The sequence below is a fragment of the Oncorhynchus masou genome, unplaced genomic scaffold (assembly GCF_036934945.1).
Source record: "Oncorhynchus masou masou isolate Uvic2021 unplaced genomic scaffold, UVic_Omas_1.1 unplaced_scaffold_459, whole genome shotgun sequence".
NCBI lineage: Eukaryota > Metazoa > Chordata > Actinopteri > Salmoniformes > Salmonidae > Oncorhynchus > Oncorhynchus masou.
This window is the reverse complement of record NW_027010985.1, coordinates 618,879-642,425: the sequence shown is the minus strand read 5'-3', so window position 1 is coordinate 642,425 and position 23,547 is coordinate 618,879. Positions and strand designations below refer to the sequence as shown.

At 46.5% G+C, this 23,547-nt stretch overlaps 1 pseudogene; it reads left to right on the top strand.

The window, feature by feature from the left end:
* Positions 1-5,159: 5,159 nt before the first annotated feature.
* LOC135535201 (C5a anaphylatoxin chemotactic receptor 1-like) lies at positions 5,160-22,267 on the top strand (annotated as a pseudogene).
* The last annotated feature ends 1,280 nt before the right edge of the window (positions 22,268-23,547 follow it).

Here is a 23,547-nt window from a genome sequence, read left to right as displayed (position 1 = left end):
GTGTCTGTGTGTGCGTGTCTGTGCGTGTGTGTGTGTGCGTGTCTGTGCGTGTGTGTGCGTGCGTGTCTGTGTGTGTGCGTGTAGTGTGTGTGTGCGTGTAGTGTGTGTGTGCGTGTAGTGTGTGTGTGTGCGTGTGCGTGTGCGTGCGTGCGTGTGTGTCTGCGTGTGTGTGTACGTGTGTGTGTGTGTGTTTTACTTTAGAGCCCTAGTGACTAAAACAGTTCCTCCTCCGTGTTGAAATCGTCTTTTAAAACATTGTGAAACAAAAAGACTCTCTTATTCTGTTGCAGTCTTCAGACGATACTACGCTCTAGCACCCAGTCAAAAACATAGACACTAAAACGGCTGCAAGACAACCTGGGCCCCTACCTCTTAAAGACAGCACCCAGTCAAAAACATAGACACTAAAACGGCTGGAAGACAACCTGGGCCCCTACCTCTTAAAGACAGCACCCAGTCAAAAACATAGACACTAAAACGGCTGGAAGACAACCTGGGCCCCTACCTCTTAAAGACAGCACCCAGTCAAAAACATAGACACTAAAACGTCTGCAGGACAACCTGGGCCCCTACCTCTTAAAGACAGCACCCAGTCAAAAACATAGACACTAAAACATCTGCAGGACAACCTGGGCCCCTACCTCTTAAAGACAGCACCCAGTCAAAAACAGACACTAAAACGTCTGCAGGACAACCTGGGCCCCTACCTCTTAAAGACAGCACCCAGTCAAAAACATAGACACTAAAACGGCTGCAAGACAACCTGGGCCCCTACCTCTTAAAGACAGCACCCAGTCAAAAACATAGACACTAAAACGGCTGCAGGACAACCTGGGCCCCTACCTCTTAAAGACAGGTCCAGACAACCTTGACCCCTACCTCTTAAAGACAGCACCCAGTCAAAAACATAGACACTAAAACGGCTGCAAGACAACCTGGGCCCCTACCTCTTAAAGACAGCACCCAGTCAAAAACATAGACACTAAAACGGCTGCAGGACAACCTGGGCCCCTACCTCTTAAAGACAGGTCCAGACAACCTGGGCCCCTACCTCTTAAAGACAGGTCCAGACAACCTGGGCCCCTACCTCTTAAAGACAGGTCCAGACAACCTGGGCCCCTACCTCTTAAAGACAGGTCCAGACAACCTGGGCCTCTAAACATAGACACTAAAACGGCTGCAGACAACCTGGGCCCCTCCTCTTACAGCACCCAGTCAAAAACATAGACACTAAAACGGCTGCAGGACAACCTGGTCCAGACAACCTGGGCCCCCTATCTCTGGGCCCCCTAAAAGACAGCACCCAGTCAAAAACATAGACACTATAACGTCTGCAGGACAACCTGGGCCCCTACCTCTTAAAGACAGGTCCAGACAACCTGGGCCTCTACCTCTTAAAGACAGGTCCAGACAACCTGGGCCCCCTATCTCTTAAAGACAGCACCCAGTCAAAAACATAGACACTATAACGTCTGCAGGACAACCTGGGCCCCTACCTCTTAAAGACAGGTCCAGACAACCTGGGCCCCTACCTCTTAAAGACAGGTCCAGACAACCTGTGCCTCTACCTCTTAAAGACAGCACCCAGTCAAAAACATAGACACTAAAACGGCTGCAAGACAACCTGGGCCTCTACCTCTTAAAGACAGGTCCAGACAACCTGGGCCCCTACCTCTTAAAGACAGCACCCAGTCAAAAACATAGACACTAAAACAGCTGCAGGACAACCTGGGGCCCTACCTCTTAAAGACAGCACCCAGTCAAAAACATAGACACTAAAACGGCTGCAACAACCTGGCTGCAGTGAACTCCCTACCTGGGCCAATCCCTAGTGAACTAGGAACTCCCTATCCTGGAACAGTCTATGAATCCCTAGTGAACTCCCTATCCTGGACAAAGTCTATGAATCCCTAGTGAACTCCTATCTATCCTGGACAAAGTCTATGAATCCCTAGTGAACTTCCTATCCTGGCCCAAAGTCTATGAATCCCTAGTGAACTCCCTATCCTGGACAGTCTATGAATCCCTAGTGAACTCTCTATCGTGGACAAAGTCTATGAATCCCTAGTGAACTCCCTATCCTGGACAAAGTCTATGAATCCCTAGTGAACTCCCTATCCTGGCCCAAAGTCTATGAATCCCTAGTGAACTCCCTATCCTGGCCCAAAGTCTATGAATCCCTAGTGAACTCCCTATCCTGGACAGTCTATGAATCCCTAGTGAACTCCCTATCCTGGACAAAGTCTATGAATCCCTAGTGAACTCCCTATCCTGGCCAAAGTCTATGAATCCCTAGTGAACTCTCTATCCTGGCCAACGTCTATGAATCCCTAGTGAACTCCCTATCCTGGCCAACGTCTATGAATCCCTAGTGAACTCCCTATCCTGGCCAAAGTCTATGAATCCCTAGTGAACTCTCTATCCTGGCCAACGTCTATGAATCCCTAGTGAACTTCCTATCCTGGCCAACGTCTATGAATCCCTAGTGAACTCCCTATCCTGGCCAACGTCTATGAATCCCTAGTGAACTCCCTATCCTGGCCAACGTCTATGAATCTATGAATCCCTATCCTGGACAAAGTGAATCCCTAGTGAACTCCTCTATCCTGGCCAACGTCTATGAATCCCTAGTGAACTCCCTATCCTGGACAAAGTCTATGAATCCCTAGTGAACTCTCTATCCTGGCCAACGTCTATGAATAGTGAACTCCCTATCCTGGACAACGTCTATGAATCCCTAGTGAATCCCTCCCTATCCTGGCCAACGTCTATGAATCCCTAGTGAACTCCCTATCCTGGACAACGTCTATGAATCCCTAGTGAACTCCCTATCTGGCCAACTATCCTGTGAACTCCCTAACAACGTCTATGAATCCCTAGTGAACTCCCTATCCTGGCCCAAAGTCTATGAATCCCTAGTGAACTCCCTATCCTGGCCCAAAGTCTATGAATCCCTAGTGAACTCCCTATCCTGGCCAAAGTCTATGAATCCCTAGTGAACTCCCTATCCTGGCCAACGTCTATGAATCCCTAGTGAACTCCCTATCCTGGCCAGTCTATGAATCCCTAGTGAACTCCCTATCCTACGTCTATGAATCCCTAGTGAACTCCCTATCCTGGCCAAAGTCTATGAACCCCTAGTGAACTCCCTATCGTGGCCAACGTCTATGAATCCCTAGTGAACTCCCAGTTTAAAAAAGTCTCCATTGAAAAGAACGTACTGAGCAGGGTTCAGTCTGGCTTTAGATCGGGACACAGCACCACAACTGCAGCTATGGCAGTGGCAAACGACATCATTAATGATAAACTTGATAAAAAGCAACACTGTGCTGCTCTGTTTGTGGATTTATCAAAGGCCTTTGATTCAGTTGACCATGAATAGTTGTTAGCTAGACTCAGAAACATTGGGTCTCAGTGAAGGGGCAGTAAATTGGTTTAGGAACTATCTTTCTGACAGAACACAATGTGTTATATACGCTGACAATCACAAATGTAGTTTTCTAGAGATTAATAGAGGTGTCCCCCAGGGTTCCATTTTAGCTCCTGTGTTGTTCTCAATGTTTATTAATGATTTGGGAAACGGGATGCAACCAGCAAAGTTACATCTATATACAGTCATATATTCATGTGCTCCATCTCTGGTTCAGGCTGTTGAAATTATAAAATATAGCCGAAGAGGATGGCTAACATTTTAAATTGTGCAATTTTGTTTGGGTTTTTTGTTGCGTTGTTTGTAACTTATTTTGTATGTAATGTTGCTGCTACCGTCTCTTATGACCAGAAATAACTTCTGTACATCAGAACTGGGATTATTCACCACGGACTGGAAGAAGCATTTTTCCTTTAACGAGTCTGATGGGAAAGATATACCGCTCTCCCGGGAACAGACCCAGATCCCCGTCATCAGCGGGAAGAAAGACAGAGGAAAAGAGGACGCAGATCAGGCTGCCTTCTGAGAATCCGTAGACGAGCGAGTAAACTCCCACTACCATCAATTCTATTGGCTAACGTGCAATCATTGGAAAATGAAATGGATCACCTACGATTACGTTTATCCTACCAACGGGACATTATTAAGAACTGTAATATCCTAGGTTTCACCGAGTCGTGGCTGAACAACGACATGGACAATATAGAGCTGGAGGGATTCTCAGTGCACCGGCAGAACAGAGAAGCAATACCTTATACCTAACCTTAACCTCACTGTTAACCTTATACCTAACCTAAACCACACTGTTAACATTATACCTAACCTAAACCACACTGTTAACATTATACCTAACCTTAACCACACTGTTAACCTTATACCTAACCTTAACCACACTGTTAACCTTAACCTCACTGTTAACCTTATACCTAACCTAAACCACACTGCTCACCTTACACCTAACCTTAACCTCACTGTTAACCTTATACCTAACCTAAACCACACTGTTAACCTTATATCTAACCTAAACCTCACTGTTAACCTTAAACACACTGTTAACCTTAACCACACTGTTAACCTTAACCACACTGTTAACCTTATACCTAACCTTAACCTTATACCTAACCTTAACCACACTACTAACCTATTACCTAACCTAAACTGTTAACCTTATATCTAACCTTAACCACACTGTTAACCTTATACCTAACCTTAACCTCACTGTTAACCTTATAACTAACATAAACCCCACTGGTAACCTTATACCTAACCTTAACCACACTGTTAACCTTATACCTAACCTAAACCACACTGCTAACCTTATACCTAACCTAAACCACACTGGTAACCTTATACCTAACCTTAAGCTCACTGTTAACCTTATACCTAACCTTAACCTCACTGTTAACCTTATACCTAACCTTAACATCACTGTTAACCTCATACCTAACCTTAACCTCACTGTAAACATTAACATCACTGTTAACCTTGTACCTAAACCTCACTGTTAACCTCATACCTAACCTTAACCTCACTGTAAACATTAACTTCACTGTTGACCTTATACCTAACCTTAACATCACTGTTAACCTTATACCTAACCTAAACCACACTGTTAACCTTATACCTAACCTTAACCTCACTGTTAACCTTATACCTAACCTTAACCTCACTGTTAACCTTATACCTAACCTAAACCTCACTGTTAACCTCATACCTAACCTTAACATCACTGTTAACCTTATACCTAACCTAAACCTCACTGTTAACCTTATACCTAACCTAAACTTCACTGTTAACCTTGTATGGTAAATCCTGATAAATCCTTCACCCTGATCCTTCCTATAGACTCAGAAAGGAAAGCATTAGCAGGTTGTGTAATGATCCTCTACGTGTTTAGTGTTGCATTCATAGAGAGAAGAGGAAACACATCCTCTAGCTATCTTCTCAAGAGATTTCATCAATAAATTAGCCACTCCTCCCTCTTTACTCCGTCCTTCCCCCTCTCTCTCTCTCTCTCTCTCTCTCTCCCTCTCTCTCTCTCTCTCGCTGTCTCAGGAGCACAGGGCGGCCGACAGACGCAGAGAGGCAGGTAAGTCAAACCTTCACTAAAACTTCCATACCTGAACTATTAAATAAATAACTAAATCTTATCACAAAACCGTAAATACCACATGTACTTTGTGAAATGGAAATAGTTTCTATGTGGTGTTTTGTAAAAGGCCATGGCTCTCAGCAGCGGTCGGTTGAAATTGATAAGTTATCAGAACACACAGAGCTGCAGTGAGTTGGCAGAAGTCAGTGGAAGTAGACCCAGAGGCATGAAAGTGAAGGTGTGTTGCAAGACAGGATGGGGGGGTGGAGAGGGGGGTGAGGCTGTATTGGAGGAGGTGAGGGTGTGTTGGAGCGTGGTTCAGGGTGTGTTGTAATTGACTAATTCCTAGGTAGGTAGGTATGTCTGATAAGAATGGACAGGCCCAGAGAGAGAGAGAGAGAGAAGGAGAGAGAGAGCGAGAGCGAGAGAGAGCAGAGAGATAGATACAGAGAGATAGAGAGGGAGGGAGGGAGGGAGGGAGGGAGGGAGGGAGGGAGGGAGGGAGGGAGGGAGGGAGGGAGGGAGGGAGGGAGGGAGGGAGGGAGGGAGGGAGGGAGGGAGGGAGGGAGGGAGGGAGGGAGGGAGGGAGGGAGAGCAGAGAGATAAACAGAGACAGAGAAAGGGAGGGAGAGAGAGAGAGAGAGGGAGAGGGAGAGAGGGAGAGAGAGGGAGAGAGAGAGAGGGAGAGAGAGAGAGAGAGAGAGAGAGCAGAGAGATAAACAGAGACAGAGAAAGGGAGGGAGAGAGAAAGAGGGAGAGAGGGAAAGAGAGGGAGAGAGAGAGGGAGAGAGAGAGAGGGAGAGGGAGAGAGAGAGAGGGAGAGAGAGATGGAGAGAGATGGAGAGAGCGAGAGAGAGAGAGAGGGAGAGAGAGAGAGAAGGAGAGAGAGGGAGAGAGAGAGAGGGAGAGAGAGGGAGAGAGAGGGGGAGAAAGAGGGAGAGAGAGAGGGACACAGTCATCAGTTCAACATCGAGTTTGGATTTACATTTGGTTGAGATTTCGGTTCAAAGGTTAAAAGAAGACAACATTTTTAAATGTCCCTACTTTGATGATTTTTTGCAAATCCAATCAGTTTCCACATTGATTCAACGTCATCACTGATTGAAATGATGTGGAAACAACATCGATTCAACCTGTTTTCGCCCCCAAGTGTGTGTGTGTGTCTAGGACAGTGTGTGTGTCTGATGTGTGTAGACAGGCCCAGAGAGAGAGAAAGAGTGTAGGGGTGAAACTCAGGTTGTGGTGAGCCGAACTCAGGTTGTGGTGAGCCGAACTCAGGTTGTGGTGAGCCGAACTCAGGTTGTGGTGAGCCGAACTCAGGTTGTGGTGAGCCGAACTCAGGTTGTGGTAATGGCTTCAGTGTGGGATGGTCCTCATTCCTTTCCCCCAAAACCTCCCTGACTCATTCACTGTGCATTCCTCCAAAATACTCCAGCCAGAGTATGGATGTACCAGGAAGCGTTTTGACACGTTAAAGCATCTCTGGACAGGTTTCTCAGACCCAGATTAAAGCCTCTCTGGACAGGTTTCTCAGACCCAGATTAAAGCCTCTCTGGACAGGTTTCTCAGACCCAGATTAAAGCCTCTCTGGACAGGTTTCTCAGACCCAGATTAAAGCCTCTCTGGACAGGTTTCTCAGACCCAGATTAAAGCCTCTCTGGACAGGTTTCTCAGACCCAGATTAAAGCCTCTCTGGACAGGTTTCTCAGACCCAGATTAAAGCCTCTCTGGACAGGTTTCTCAGACCCAGATTAAAGCCTCTCTGGGCAGGTTTCTCAGACCCAGATTAAAGCCTCTCTGGACAGGTTTCTCAGACCCAGATGAAAGCCTCTCTGGGCAGGTTTCTCAGACCCAGATTAAAGCCTCTCTGGACAGATTCTCTCCGGCCCAGATTAAAGCCTCTCTGGACAGGTTTCTCAGACCCAGATTAAAGCCACTCTGGACAGGTTTCTCAGACCCAGATTAAAGCCTCTCTGGACAGGTTTCTCAGACCCAGATTAAAGCCACTCTGGACAGGTTTCTCAGACCCAGATTAAAGCCTCTCTGGACAGGTTTCTCAGACCCAGATTAAAGCCTCTCTGGGCAGGTTTCTCAGACCCAGATTAAAGCCTCTCTGGACAGGTTCTCTCCGGCCCAGATTAAAGCCTCTCTGGACAGGTTTCTCAGACCCAGATTAAAGCCTCTCTGGACAGGTTTCTCAGACCCAGATTAAAGCCTCTCTGGACAGGTTTCTCAGACCCAGATTAAAGCCTCTCTGGACAGGTTTCTCAGACCCAGATTAAAGCCTGTACGTTTCAACACATTAACAGAAGGATAGGTCACCCAGACCCAGATTAAAGCCTGTACGTTTCAACACATTAACAGAAGGATAGGTCACCCAGACCCAGATTAAAGCCTGTACGTTTCAACACATTACCAGAAGGATAGGTCACCCAGACCCAGATTAAAGCCTGTACGTTTCAACACATTAACAGAAGGATAGGTCACCCAGACCCAGATTAAAGCCTGTACGTTTCAACACATTAACAGAAGGATAGGTCACCCAGACCCAGATTAAAGCCTGTACGTTTCAACACATTAACAGAAGGATAGGTCACCCAGACCCAGATTAAAGCCTGTACGTTTCAACACATTAACAGAAGGATAGGTCACCCAGACCCAGATTAAAGCCTGTACGTTTCAACACATTAACAGAAGGATAGGTCACCCAGACCCAGATTAAAACCTGTACGTTTCAACACATTATCAGAAGGATAGGTCACCCAGACCCAGATTAAAGCCTGTACGTTTCAACACATTAACAGAAGGATAGGTCACCCAGACCCAGATTAAAGCCTGTACGTTTCAACACATTAACAGAGGGATAGGTCACCCAGACCCAGATTAAAGCCTGTACGTTTCAACACATTAACAGAAGGATAGGTCACCCAGACCCAGATTAAAGCCTGTACGTTTCAACACATTAACAGAAGGATAGGTCACCCAGACCCAGATTAAAGCCTGTACGTTTCAACACATTACCAGAAGGATAGGTCACCCAGACCCAGATTAAAGCCTGTACGTTTCAACACATTACCAGAAGGATAGGTCACCCAGACCCAGATTAAAGCCTGTACGTTTCAACACATTAACAGAAGGATAGGTCACCCAGACCCAGATTAAAGCCTGTACGTTTCAACACATTAACAGAAGGATAGGTCACCCAGACCCAGATTAAAGCCTGTACGTTTCAACACATTACCAGAAGGATAGGTCACCCAGACCCAGATTAAAGCCTGTACGTTTCAACACATTAACAGAAGGATAGGTCACCCAGACCCAGATTAAAGCCTGTACGTTTCAACACATTAACAGAAGGATAGGTCACCCAGACCCAGATTAAAGCCTGTACGTTTCAACACATTAACAGAAGGATAGGTCACCCAGACCCAGATTAAAGCCTGTACGTTTCAACACATTAACAGAAGGATAGGTCACCCAGACCCAGATTAAAGCCTGTACGTTTCAACACATTAACAGAAGGATAGGTCACCCAGACCCAGATTAAAGCCTGTACGTTTCAACACATTAACAGAGGGATAGGTCACCCAGACCCAGATTAAAGCCTGTACGTTTCAACACATTAACAGAAGGATAGGTCACCCAGACCCAGATTAAAGCCTGTACGTTTCAACACATTAACAGAAGGACAGGTCACCCAGACCCAGATTAAAGCCTGTACGTTTCAACACATTAACAGAAGGATAGGTCACCCAGACCCAGATTAAAGCCTGTACGTTTCAACACATTAACAGAAGGATAGGTCACCCAGACCCAGATTAAAGCCTGTACGTTTCAACACATTAACAGAGGGATAGGTCACCCAGACCCAGATTAAAGCCTGTACGTTTCAACACATTAACAGAAGGATAGGTCACCCAGACCCAGATTAAAGCCTGTACGTTTCAACACATTAACAGAAGGATAGGTCACCCAGACCCAGATTAAAGCCTGTACGTTTCAACACATTACCAGAAGGATAGGTCACCCAGACCCAGATTAAAGCCTGTACGTTTCAACACATTAACAGAAGGATAGGTCACCCAGACCCAGATTAAAGCCTGTACGTTTCAACACATTAACAGAAGGATAGGTCACCCAGACCCAGATTAAAGCCTGTACGTTTCAACACATTAACAGACCCAGATTAAAGCCTGTACGTTTCAACACATTAACAGAAGGATAGGTCACCCAGACCCAGATTAAAGCCTGTACGTTTCAACACATTACCAGAAGGATAGGTCACCCAGACCCAGATTAAAGCCTGTACGTTTCAACACATTAACAGAAGGATAGGTCACCCAGACCCAGATTAAAGCCTGTAGGTTTCAACACATTAACAGAAGGATAGGTCACCCAGACCCAGATTAAAGCCTGTACGTTTCAACACATTAACAGAAGGATAGGTCACCCAGACCCAGATTAAAGCCTGTAGGTTTCAACACATTAACAGAAGGATAGGTCACCCAGACCCAGATTAAAGCCTGTACGTTTCAACACATTACCAGAAGGATAGGTCACCCAGACCCAGATTAAAGCCTGTACGTTTCAACACATTAACAGAAGGATAGGTCACCCAGACCCAGATTAAAGCCTGTACGTTTCAACACATTAACAGAAGGATAGGTCACCCAGACCCAGATTAAAGCCTGTACGTTTCAACACATTAACAGAAGGATAGGTCACCCAGACCCAGATTAAAGCCTGTACGTTTCAACACATTAACAGAGGGATAGGTCATCCAGACCCAGATTAAAGCCTGTACGTTTCAACACATTAACAGAAGGATAGGTCACCCAGACCCAGATTAAAGCCTGTAGGTTTCAACACATTAACAGAAGGATAGGTCACCCAGACCCAGATTAAAGCCTGTACGTTTCAACACATTACCAGAAGGATAGGTCACCCAGACCCAGATTAAAGCCTGTACGTTTCAACACATTACCAGAAGGATAGGTCACCCAGACCCAGATTAAAGCCTGTACGTTTCAACACATTAACAGAAGGATAGGTCACCCAGACCCAGATTAAAGCCTGTACGTTTCAACACATTACCAGAAGGATAGGTCACCCAGACCCAGATTAAAGCCTGTACGTTTCAACACATTAACAGAAGGATAGGTCACCCAGACCCAGATTAAAGCCTGTAGACATTAACAGAAGGATAGGTCACCCAGACCCAGATTAAAGCCTGTACGTTTCAACACATTAACAGAAGGATAGGTCACCCAGACCCAGATTAAAGCCTGTACGTTTCAACACATTAACAGAAGGATAGGTTACCCAGACCCAGATTAAAGCCTGTACGTTTCAACACATTAACAGAAGGATAGGTCACCCAGACCCAGATTAAAGCCTGTACGTTTCAACACATTACCAGAAGGATAGGTCACCCAGACCCAGATTAAAGCCTGTACGTTTCAACACATTAACAGAAGGATAGGTCACCCAGACCCAGATTAAAGCCTGTACGTTTCAACACATTAACAGAAGGATAGGTCACCCAGACCCAGATTAAAGCCTGTACGTTTCAACACATTAACAGAAGGATAGGTCACCCAGACCCAGATTAAAGCCTGTACGTTTCAACACATTAACAGAAGGATAGGTCACCCAGACCCAGATTAAAGCCTGTACGTTTCAACACATTACCAGAAGGATAGGTCACCCAGACCCAGATTAAAGCCTGTACGTTTCAACACATTAACAGAAGGATAGGTCACCCAGACCCAGATTAAAGCCTGTACGTTTCAACACATTAACAGAAGGATAGGTCACCCAGACCCAGATTAAAGCCTGTACGTTTCAACACATTACCAGAAGGATAGGTCACCCAGACCCAGATTAAAGCCTGTACGTTTCAACACATTAACAGAAGGATAGGTCACCCAGACCCAGATTAAAGCCTGTACGTTTCAACACATTAACAGAAGGATAGGTCACCCAGACCCAGATTAAAGCCTGTACGTTTCAACACATTAACAGAAGGATAGGTCACCCAGACCCAGATTAAAGCCTGTACGTTTCAACACATTACCAGAAGGATAGGTCACCCAGACCCAGATTAAAGCCTGTACGTTTCAACACATTACCAGAAGGATAGGTCACCCAGACCCAGATTAAAGCCTGTACGTTTCAACACATTAACAGAAGGATAGGTCACCCAGACCCAGATTAAAGCCTGTACGTTTCAACACATTAACAGAAGGACAGGTCACCCAGACCCAGATTAAAGCCTGTACGTTTCAACACATTAACAGAAGGATAGGTCACCCAGACCCAGATTAAAGCCTGTACGTTTCAACACATTAACAGAAGGATAGGTCACCCAGACCCAGATTAAAGCCTGTACGTTTCAACACATTAACAGAAGGATAGGTCACCCAGACCCAGATTAAAGCCTGTACGTTTCAACACATTAACAGAAGGATAGGTCACCCAGACCCAGATTAAAGCCTGTACGTTTCAACACATTAACAGAAGGATAGGTCACCCAGACCCAGATTAAAGCCTGTACGTTTCAACACATTAACAGAAGGATAGGTCACCCAGACCCAGATTAAAGCCTGTACGTTTCAACACATTAACAGAAGGATAGGTCACCCAGACCCAGATTAAAGCCTGTACGTTTCAACACATTAACAGAAGGATAGGTCACCCAGACCCAGATTAAAGCCTGTACGTTTCAACACATTAACAGAAGGATAGGTCACCCAGACCCAGATTAAAGCCTGTACGTTTCAACACATTAACAGAAGGATAGGTCACCCAGACCCAGATTAAAGCCTGTACGTTTCAACACATTAACAGAAGGATAGGTCACCCAGACCCAGATTAAAGCCTGTACGTTTCAACACATTACCAGAAGGATAGGTCACCCAGACCCAGATGAAAGCCTGTACGTTTCAACACATTACCAGAAGGATAGGTCACCCAGACCCAGATGAAAGCCTGTACGTTTCAACACATTAACAGAAGGATAGGTCACCCAGACCCAGATTAAAGCCTGTACGTTTCAACACATTAACAGAAGGATAGGTCACCCAGACCCAGATTAAAGCCTGTACGTTTCAACACATTAACAGAAGGATAGGTCACCCAGACCCAGATTAAAGCCTGTACGTTTCAACACATTAACAGAAGGATAGGTCACCCAGACCCAGATTAAAGCCTGTACGTTTCAACACATTAACAGAAGGATAGGTCACCCAGACCCAGATTAAAGCCTGTACGTTTCAACACATTAACAGAAGGATAGGTCACCCAGACCCAGATTAAAGCCTGTACGTTTCAACACATTACCAGAAGGATAGGTCACCCAGACCCAGATTAAAGCCTGTACGTTTCAACACATTACCAGAAGGATAGGTCACCCAGACCCAGATTAAAGCCTGTACGTTTCAACACATTAACAGAAGGATAGGTCACCCAGACCCAGATTAAAGCCTGTACGTTTCAACACATTAACAGAAGGATAGGTCACCCAGACCCAGATTAAAGCCTGTACGTTTCAACACATTAACAGAAGGATAGGTCACCCAGACCCAGATTAAAGCCTGTACGTTTCAACACATTAACAGAAGGATAGGTCACCCAGACCCAGATTAAAGCCTGTACGTTTCAACACATTAACAGAAGGATAGGTCACCCAGACCCAGATTAAAGCCTGTACGTTTCAACACATTAACAGAAGGATAGGTCACCCAGACCCAGATTAAAGCCTGTACGTTTCAACACATTAACAGAAGGATAGGTCACCCAGACCCAGATTAAAGCCTGTATGTTTCAACACATTAACAGAAGGATAGGTCACCCAGACCCAGATTAAAGCCTGTACGTTTCAACACATTAACAGAAGGATAGGTCACCCAGACCCAGATTAAAGCCTGTACGTTTCAACACATTAACAGAAGGATAGGTCACCCAGACCCAGATTAAAGCCTGTACGTTTCAACACATTAACAGAAGGATAGGTCACCCAGACCCAGATTAAAGCCTGTACGTTTCAACACATTAACAGAAGGATAGGTCACCCAGACCCAGATTAAAGCCTGTACGTTTCAACACATTAACAGAAGGATAGGTCACCCAGACCCAGATTAAAGCCTGTACGTTTCAACACATTAACAGAGGGATAGGTTACCCAGACCCAGATTAAAGCCTGTACGTTTCAACACATTAACAGAAGGATAGGTCACCCAGACCCAGATTAAAGCCTGTACGTTTCAACACATTACCAGAAGGATAGGTCACCCAGACCCAGATTAAAGCCTGTACGTTTCAACACATTAACAGAAGGATAGGTCACCCAGACCCAGATTAAAGCCTGTACGTTTCAACACATTAACAGAGGGATAGGTCACCCAGACCCAGATTAAAGCCTGTACGTTTCAACACATTAACAGAGGGATAGGTCACCCAGACCCAGATTAAAGCCTGTACGTTTCAACACATTAACAGAAGGATAGGTCACCCAGACCCAGATTAAAGCCTGTACGTTTCAACACATTAACAGAAGGATAGGTCACCCAGACCCAGATTAAAGCCTGTACGTTTCAACACATTAACAGAAGGATAGGTCACCCAGACCCAGATGGACACGATGAGGTAGTAAAACCAGCCCCACAGACTGTCAGTCACAGAACAGTGACGGGGTGAGACAAACTGTAGTCTAGCTAGTCTGTCTCCTCACTGTGGTCTAGCTAGTCTGTCTCCTCACTGTAGTCTAGCTAGTCTGTCTCCTCACTGTGGTCTAGCTAGTCTGTCTCCTCACTGTAGTCTAGCTAGTCTGTCTCCTCACTGTGGTCTAGCTAGTCTGTCTCCTCACTGTAGTCTAGCCAGTCTGTCTCCTCACTGTGGTCTAGCTAGTCTGTCTCCTCACTGTAGTCTAGCTAGTCTGTCTCCTCACTGTAGTCTAGCTATTCTGTCTCCTCACTTTAGTCTAGCTAGTCTGTCTCCTCACTGTGGTCTAGCTAGTCTGTCTCCTCACTGTGGTCTAGCCAGTCTGTCTCCTCACTGTAGTCTAGCCAGTCTGTCTCCTCGCTGTAGTCTAGCTAGTCTGTCTCCTCACTGTGGTCTAGCTAGTCTGTCTCCTCACTGTAGTCTAGCTAGTCTGCCTCCTCACTGTGGTCTAGCCAGTCTGTCTCCTCACTGTAGTCTAGCTAGTCTGTCTCCTCACTGTGGTCTAGCTAGTCTGTCTCCTCACTGTAGTCTAGCTAGTCTGTCTCCTCACTGTGGTCTAGCTAGTCTGTCTCCTCACTGTAGTCTAGCCAGTCTGTCTCCTCACTGTAGTCTAGCTAGTCTGTCTCCTCACTGTGGTCTAGCTAGTCTGTCTCCTCACTGTAGTCTAGCTAGTCTGTCTCCTCACTGTAGTCTAGCTAGTCTGTCTCCTCACTGTAGTCTAGCTAGTCTGTCTCCTCACTGTGGTCTAGCTAGTCTGTCTCCTCACTGTGGTCTAGCTAGTCTGTCTCCTCACTGTGGTCTAGCTAGTCTGTCTCCTCACTGTAGTCTAGCTTGTCTGTCTCCTCACTGTAGTCTAACTAGTCTGTCTCCTCACTGTAGTCTAGCTAGTCTGTCTCCTCACCAACAAATTTCTCCATACTGTCTGTCTCCACAATAACATATATCTCCATACTGTCTGTCTCCACAGGTCTCCTCACTGTGGTCTAGCTAGTCTGTCTCCACACTAACATATATCTCCATACTGTCTGTCTCCACACTAACATATATCTCCATACTGTCTGTCTCCACACTAACATATATCTCCATACTGTCTGTCTCCACACTAACATACCATACTGTCTGTCTCCACACCAACATATATCTCCATACTGTCTGTCTCCACACTAACATATATCTCCATACTGTCTGTCTCCACACTAACATATATCTCCATACTGTCAGTCTCCACACTAACATACCATACTGTCTGTCTCCACACTAACATACCATACTGTCTGTCTCCACAGGTCTCCTCCCTGCAGCTCCAGGGCTATATCTTCCTATCTGAGCCACTATGAACCTTGTGAACAGCAGCCAGTGGTTCCTGACCCAGCCGTCTCCCAGCCCAGCAGGACCCAGTACAGAACTGGGCTGTAGTAATACCTGGCAGGCAGAGACAGGCCGCATCACTCAGATGGTCATCACCGTGCTCATCTTCCTGGTGAGTTTCTAGTCTGGAGAATCATTATAGGTCAGTCGACATCAATACAGGTACTGCTGTGCAGGTTTTTCGTTCCAGCGCACCTGATTCAATCGGCTTTAATCGAGACCATGCCATGTTGAATCAGGGGGGTTAGTGTTGGGCTGGAACAAAACCATGCAATGTTGAATCAGGGGGTTAGTGTTGGGCTGGAACAAAACCATGTTGAATCAGGGGGGTTAGTGTTGGGCTGGAACAAAACCATGTTGAATCAGGGGGTTAGTGTTGGGCTGGAACAAAACCATGCAATGTTGAATCAGGGGGTTAGTGTTGGGCTGGAACAAAACCATGTTGAATCAGGGGGGTTAGTGTTGGGCTGGAACAAAACCATGTTGAATCAGGGGGGTTAGTGTTGGGCTGGAACAAAACCATGTTGAATCAGGGGGTTAGTGTTGGGCTGGAACAAAACCATGTTGAATCAGAGGGGTTAGTGTTGGGCTGGAACAAAACCATGTTGAATCAGGGGGGTTAGTGTTGGGCTGGAACAAGACCATGTTGAATCAGGGGGTTAGTGTTGGGCTGGAACAAAATCATGTTGAATCAGGGGGGTTCGTGTTGGGCTGGAACAAAACCATGTTGATTCAGGGGGGTTAGAGTTGGGCTGGAACAAAACCATGTTGAATCAGGGGGGTTAGTGTTGGGCTGGAACAAAACCATGTTGAATCAGGGGGGTTAGAGTTAGGCTGGAACAAAACCATGTTGAATCAGGGGGGTTAGTGTTGGGCTGGAACAAGACCATGCTATGTTGAATCAGGGGGGTTAGAGTTGGGCTGGAACAAGACCATGTTGAATCAGTGGGTTAGTGTTGGGCTGGAACAAAACCATGTTGAATAAGGGGGGTTAGTGTTGGGCTTGGGCTGGAACAAAACCATGCCATGTTGAATCAGGGGGGTTACTGTTGGGCTGGAACAAAACCATGTTGAATCAGGGGGGTTCGTGTTGGGCTGGAACAAATCCATGTTGAATCAGAGGGGTTAGTGTTGGGCTGGAACAAAACCATGTTGAATCAGTGGGTTAGTGTTGGGCTGGAACAAAACCATGTTGAATCAGGGGGGTAGTGTTGGGCTGGAACAGAACCATGTTGAATCAGGGGGGGGGGTAGTGTTGGGCTGGAACAAAACCATGTTGAATCAGGGGGGGTAGTGTTGGGCTGGAACAAAACCATGTTGAATCAGGAGGGTTAGTGTTGGGCTGGAACAAAACCATGTTGAATCAGGGGGGGGTAGTGTTGGGCTGGAACAAAACCATGTTGAATCAGGAGGGGTAGTGTTGGGCTGGAACAAAACCATGTTGAATCAGGGGGGTTCGTGTTGGGCTGGAACAAAACCATGTTGAATCAGGAGGGTTAGTGTTGGGCTGGAACAAAACCATGTTGAATCAGGAGGGTTAGTGTTGGGCTGGAACAAAACCATGTTGAATCAAGAGGGTTAGTGTTGGGCTGGAACAAAACCATGTTGAATCAGAGGAGTTAGTGTTGGGCTGGAACAAAACCATGTTGAATCAGGAGGGTTAGTGTTGGGCTGGAACAAAACCATGTTGAATCAGGGGGGTTAGTGTTGGGCTGGAACAAGACCATGTTGAATCAGGAGGGTTAGTGTTGGGCTGGAACAAAACCATGTTGAATCAGGGGGGTTAGTGTTGGGCTGGAACAAGACCATGTTGAATCAGGGGGTTAGTGTTGGGCTGGAACAAAACCATGTTGAATCAGGGGGTTCGTGTTGGGCTGGAACAAAACCATGTTGAATCAGGGGGTTAGTGTTGGGCTGGAACAAAACCATGTTGAATCAGGAGGGGTAGTGTTGGGCTGGAACAAAACCATGTTGAATCAGGGGGGTAGTGTTGGGCTGGAACAAAACCATGTTGAATCAGGGGGGGTAGTGTTGGGCTGGAACAAAACCATGTTGAATCAGGGGGTAGTGTTGGGCTGGAACAAAACCATGTTGAATCAGGGGGGTTAGTGTTGGGCTGGAACAAAACCATGTTGAATCAGGGGGGTTAGTGTTGGGCTGGAACAAAACCATGTTGAATCAGGGGGGTTAGTGTTGGGCTGGAACAAAACCATGTTGAATCAGGGGGGTAGTGTTGGGCTGGAACAAAACCATGTTGAATCAGGGGGGTTCGTGTTGGGCTGGAACAAAACCATGTTGAATCAGGGGGGTTCGTGTTGGGCTGGAACAAAACCATGTTGAATCAGGGGGTTAGTGTTGGGCTGGAACAAAACCATGTTGAATCAGGAGGGTTAGTGTTGGGCTGGAACAAAACCATGTTGAATCAGGGGGGTTAGTGTTGGGCTGGAACAAAACCATTCCCACTTGGCATAACTCCAGATCTTGAGGTTCCTGCAGTGTCTTCTGATTTATGACATCACTTCCTCTTCTCTGTCCCTAGGTGGGCGTGTCCTTGAACAGCCTCGTGGTGTATGCGTTGGCCTGGCGTGGGCGTGGCCGCCTGACGAGGCGTGGCAGCTTGGGCCAAGGGGAGACGCGCGGCGCCAGCAGCTTCCGTGTCTACGTAGTGAACCTGGCGCTGGCCGACCTGGTCCTCCTCCTCCGCACCCCTCTGATGCTGGCGTACCTGGCCCACAGCTGTAGCTGGCCCGTGGGGAAACTGGCCTGTCGCCTGGTGGTGTTCCTGAGAGGCCTGGGACTATACGCCGCAGCCTTCCTGCTGTGTGCCGTGGCTGTGGAGAGATGTCTGTGTCTCCTCAGGCCGGTCTGGTCCAGTCTGAAGCGTCCTCGCTGGGCAGTTCCCCTGGTGTGTGGTCTCCTCTGGGGGCTGGCTGCTGCCCTGGCTACCCCTTACCTCCACACTGCCGACCTGCTGGAGCTCAACGGTACTACCCAGTGTCTGGAGAGCCTGGGGTACAGCAGGGGGCTGTTTGTGACCGAGACGGTCGCCGGGTTCCTCCTGCCGTTAACGGTGTTCCTGGTGAGTAACGTAGCCGTGCTGTGGACCGCCAGGCAGGCAGGAGTCTCCGGACCAACCTCTCCATCCTCCTCTTCTTCCTTTTCGGCAACTGCGAGACAGATGGCCAGGCTGTACCGGGTCCTCTTCCTCACCATGCTCCTCTTCCTGTCCTGCTGGGTCCCCTACTTTACCTGCCGCTTCCTGCGGGCGCTGGCTGCAGGGCGGCCTGACCGGGCGGGGCTGTACCGGGCGTCGTTCACGGGGGCATACGTCTCTCTGTTTCTGGTGTACCTGAAGAGCTCCCTGAATCCTGTCCTCTATGAGGCCTGGGGCGAACCGTCCGCGCTTCGCTCCCCTCCACCATCGAGAGAGTCTTCAATTATGACTATTCTGACTCCAGGAGTAGACGGACCCTAAGGAGGGAGGATTCACAGATCTAGTGCCCTAAAAAGCCCTGTTAGGGACCATACATATGGGAGATTCACAGATCTAGTGCCCTAAAAAGCCCTGTTAGGGACCGTACATATGGGAGATTCACAGATCGAGTGCCCTAAAAAGCCCTGTTAGGGACTGTACATATGGGAGATTCACAGATCTAGTGCCCTAAAAAGCCCTGTTAGGGACTGTACATATGGGAGATTCACAGATCTAGTGCCTTAAAAAGCCCTGTTAGGGACCGTACATATGGGAGATTCACAGATCTAGTGCTCCACAGCCCTGTTAGGGACCGTACATATGGGAGATTCACAGATCGAGTGCCCTAAAAAGCCCTGTTAGGGACTGTACATATGGGAGATTCACAGATCGAGTGCCCTAAAAAGCCCTGTTAGGGACCGTACATATGGGAGATTCACAGATCTAGTGCTCCACAGCCCTGTTAGGGACCGTACATATGGGAGATTCACAGATCGAGTGCCCTAAAAAGCCCTGTTAGGGACCGTACATATGGGAGATTCACAGATCTAGTGCTCCACAGCCCTGTTAGGGACCTTGCAGTTTTACGAGCAGACTGTAGAGATCCACTGTGACTGCTGGCCAACGAACTCAGACGTTACAGGCTTGCTTCAGCCCTGTGTGGACTACATTATTAGGACTATATTGCATTATCTTAGACTGGGTGACAGTCTTGCTTCAGCGCTGTCTGGACTACATTATTATAGCTATAGGCATTATCTTAGGCTGGGTGACAGGCTTGCTTCAGCGCTGTCTGGACTACATTATTAGGACTATATTGCATTATCTTAGGCTGGGTGACAGGCTTGCTTCAGCCATGTCTAGACTACATTATTAGGACTATATTGCATTATCTTAGGCTGGGTGACAGGCTTGCTTCAGCCCTGTCTGGACTACATTATTAGGACTATATTGCATTATCTTAGGCTGGGTGACAGGCTTGCTTCAGCCCTGTCTGGACTACATTATTAGGACTATATTGCATTATCTTAGGCTGGGTGACAGGCTTGCTTCAGCCCTGTCTGGACTACATTATTAGGACTATATTGCATTATCTTAGGCTGGGTGACAGGCTTGCTTCAGCCCTGTCTGGACTACATTATTAGGACTATATTGCATTATCTTAGGCTTGGTGACAGGCTTGCTTCAGCTCTGTCTGGACTACATTATTAGGACTATATTGCATTATCTTAGGCTGGGTGACAGGCTTGCTTCAGCCCAATGACGTCATCAGACCTGGGCTTTCGGGGATTTAGTCCCGAGTCTTGGTGTAAAACAAGCTCGGCTCCACTGCATTACACACTGCAACGAACTCTCCCATCATGAGCCCTGTCCTGGCCTGCCTCTTCAGTGATGCCTAAAACCCCCATTTCTGTGTACGGTGGCACTTTCGGAGGCACGAGTCACAGTGGTTTCTCAAAGTAATTTTATTTTTGATTCGCCCAAAAAAAGCATGGAACAAATGAGCCACGTTGGGCAGAACCAAGCACGACTTAGCGAGATCCTATTGGCTCGTTCTATTATCATCTGCATATTTCTGTTAGAGAACGCCTCCTCTGTGAAGTGCGCATGTGCAATAAATTAATTCGCCTTTACACTCCGAAAACAACGCGATTAAAAATTTTAAAAACTAAAGTTTTGCAAATGTTAAAGTCTACAAACCTTAGTCTACTTTGTTCATACGATATTCTAGTTTTGGGAACATAAAACTTTATTGAAAACTTTGGCCAAAATCCATCTCGTTCCGCCTTCTCCCATTTCCCTCCAGTGGGCTTCCTCTCAGTCCCACATGGAAACGCCAAGCAGATGCTTCACTTCTAAAAACCACTGAAATATCTATAACAATATCTATTGTTCTGTGGCCGAAAAAAGGGAGAAAGAGAACAAGAGCGAGGTCCACTTTGTCAGCGTGTTATTAATATCGGCCACAATGATGATGTTATTCAGAGTTATTGACCTCACAGTAAACCAGATTCGAGTCATTTACAATTCAACATGTTGATTCAAAAGCTGCACTGACAGATAACGTTAAAACTAACTAACGTGAGGGACTACCCAGTCTAGCTATAACGTTAAACTAACTAACGTGAGGGAGTACCCAGTCTAGCTATAACGTTAAACTAACTAACGTGAGGGAATACCCTGTCTAGCTATAACGTTAAACTAACTAACGTTAGTTAGTACCCCGTCTAGCTATAACGTTAAACTAACTAACGTCAGGCAGGGAGTACCCAGTCTGGCTAGCAGTGCAGCTTCATTAACAACCTAACACATCTTATGAGCAGGGTTTTGACAGTACAGTCAATTACATGTTTTTATTATTATTTATTTCACAAGGTATGTCAGTTAGAAACAAATTCTTATTTACAATGACAGCCAAACCCGAACGACGCTGGGTCAATTGTAGGACTCCCAATCACGGCCGGATGTGATACAGCCTGGAATCGAGCCGAGGACTGTAGTGACGACTCTGACACTGACATCAGTGCCTGAGACAACTCGAATCCAATCCAACTGCTGAAGCTCTGTTCACCACCCGACATAAGTATAACTAATCAATTACTGTTTAATCAGGTACTGGCCAGATATGTTAGACATTACTGATAAAGATGACGTTAGCCACGTTTGGTAGCTGCAGCTCAATTAGCTTTCTGTTGAAAAAACACAACTCGATAGCTTGAGTAAACATGTTTTCCCCAAAATGTATAGACGATGGACATACGGAACTGAAGATGCAACTCAACAAACACGGTTGTTGTATTTGCAGCAGTAAGTGAATAGTTTGTGTTTTCAATGATTGATCATCTCGCTACACGGTCGATGGGTTGGCTGCTAACGATGGGCGCTCCTCAGCCTGTTGTGGTCCTGGATGGCCAGACTGCTCGCAAGGGAGACACTGTCATGTGGGGAATCATACAGGGCTTATTTCAGCATGCTTCATCTTGTTATTGATACCATGTTGTGTTTTGACTGATTTAATGTCAATGCAAATGTATAAAAATGTTTTAAAAAGTGTGATAACTTGCTCACCGTCAACTGTAATGATGTATTTGAAACAAAAAGTGGTCATTGTGCAAATGTTGTTTTGTTTTTTCCTTCCAATAAACATCGGAGACGAAATATAGTTTCCACGTTAACAATCTAAGACATCTGTTTTGGTTGCTCGCATTTTGTTGCTAAAGCGACAGCTGGACAACACCGGTCATTGAGGTAAATGAAGGATAAGACAGTTGAATGTTAAACCGGGTTTAAGATGGGAGTGAACTGCTAATATCATTAAGGAACAGAAATGATCTCAGATTTAAACATGATTTAGTTCGTATTCTGTGTGTGTGTCTGTTCAGAATACTCCATATGTCTGCTGTGTTCGGTACTATAGGAGATACAGGAAAGCAAAACAGAGCGACAACATAGAGAGAAGGGGAGGCCCACACAAAGACAAACACGACATATTCCTCTCAAGACAGAAAGTAGTCCTTGCTAAACATTACTTCTCAAAACAAATATGCCGCGACTGCCACATCCTGTGTGTATAAACAGCGGCGAGCGATCTGTCTTAAAGATATAAATACTAACGCTCATGGGAAAGAGTGAAGTCATAAGTTTGCATCTCAGGTTTAATGTCTTATCTTTATGGATGGGCTAACATCCTAGAATTGTGTAATATAACTCACAAACATTTTGAGTATTTAGTTGGGGGAAAGGACGGTATGCTGGTATGTACAGGGGTGTGTTGGAGGGAGGATTTAGTTGGGGGAAAGGACGGTATGTTGGTATGTACAGGGGTGTGTTGGAGGGAGGATTTAGTTGGGGGAAAGGACGGTATGCTGGTATGTACAGGGGTGTGTTGGAGGGAGGATTTAGTTGGGGGAAAGGACGGTATGCTGGTATGTACAGGGGTGTGTTGGAGGGAGGATTTAGTTGGGGGAAAGGACGGTATGCTGGTATGTACAGGGGTGTGTTGGAGGAGGATTTAGTTGGGGGAAAGGACGGTATGCTGGTATGTACAGGGGTGTGTTGGAGGGAGGATTTAGTTGGGGGAAAGGACGGTATGCTGGTATGTACAGGGGTGTGTTGGAGGGAGGATTTAGTTGGGGGAAAGGACGGTATGCTGGTATGTACAGGGGTGTGTTGGAGGGAGGATTTAGTTGGGGGAAAGGACGGTATGCTGGTATGTACAGGGGTGTGTTGGAGGGAGGATTTAGTTGGGGGAAAGGACGGTATGCTGGTATGTACAGGGGTGTGTTGGAGGGAGGATTTAGTTGGGGGAAAGGACGGTATGCTGGTATGTACAGGGGTGTGTTGGAGGGAGGATTTAGTTGGGGGAAAGGACGGTATGCTGGTATGTACAGGGGTGTGTTGGAGGGAGGATTTAGTTGGGGGAAAGGACGGTATGCTGGTATGTACAGGGGTGTGTTGGAGGGA